Source organism: Myotis lucifugus, unplaced genomic scaffold, assembly GCF_000147115.1.
Source record: "Myotis lucifugus unplaced genomic scaffold, Myoluc2.0 scaffold_3, whole genome shotgun sequence".
NCBI classification, from domain to species: domain Eukaryota; kingdom Metazoa; phylum Chordata; class Mammalia; order Chiroptera; family Vespertilionidae; genus Myotis; species Myotis lucifugus.
Genome location: NW_005871051.1, coordinates 17,868,862 through 17,869,542, shown reverse-complemented (window position 1 = coordinate 17,869,542; position 681 = coordinate 17,868,862).

Genomic DNA, 681 nt, shown 5'->3' with positions numbered 1-681 from the left:
GGAGTTCGGGGGTTTGGTTCGGCGCGGAAGCCAGGGGCTCCTTCTTCAGTAAGCCATGCGGTCGATCGGGTGGGGGTGATGGGGTGGTGGGCAGGACCTTAGCTCACCTGAGACAGGTAAGGGAGCCAACCCAGGAAAGAGCCCGTCAGCTGTCGGGAGGTGGGCAGTAAGGGCAGGCTGCCCCAGGGGGACGGGTTGGGATTAGGACCAGGTGAAGGCACAGAGTTAGGTGAGGCCTCACCTGGATTGCTAGTGCCCTTGGGAGGAGGGTGATGCAGCACCTGACCCTTAAAAGGGCAAATAGTTCAGGTGGGGCTTAGGAGCCCTCCGAGGGGGCAGGGCTGGGAGGGCTGGGGAAAGGCACTGAAAGTGCTCATTTCCCCTGAGCTGGTCTGGGAGTCTAGGTGTCCCTCCTGGGAGCTGTGGCTGTGGTCCCTGACCGGGGCTCTCTAGCCAGGAGGGAGGGGTCTACTGAGGCAGGGAGGACCCCACCGGAGCAAGACTGCCCTGAGGATGGTGGGGCCAGCTGGACCCTCACTCCGGCATTCTCTGTCTGGGTAAGTCCTGGAGCCTTGTGAGTGGGGAACTGACCCCGGGGGTGGTGACAGGCTGGTGTTTGTCCTGGAGGAGGCATCTGTCTGGGAAGCAGCAGGTGTGGTACAGGTGTGGGCACTAGGTTTC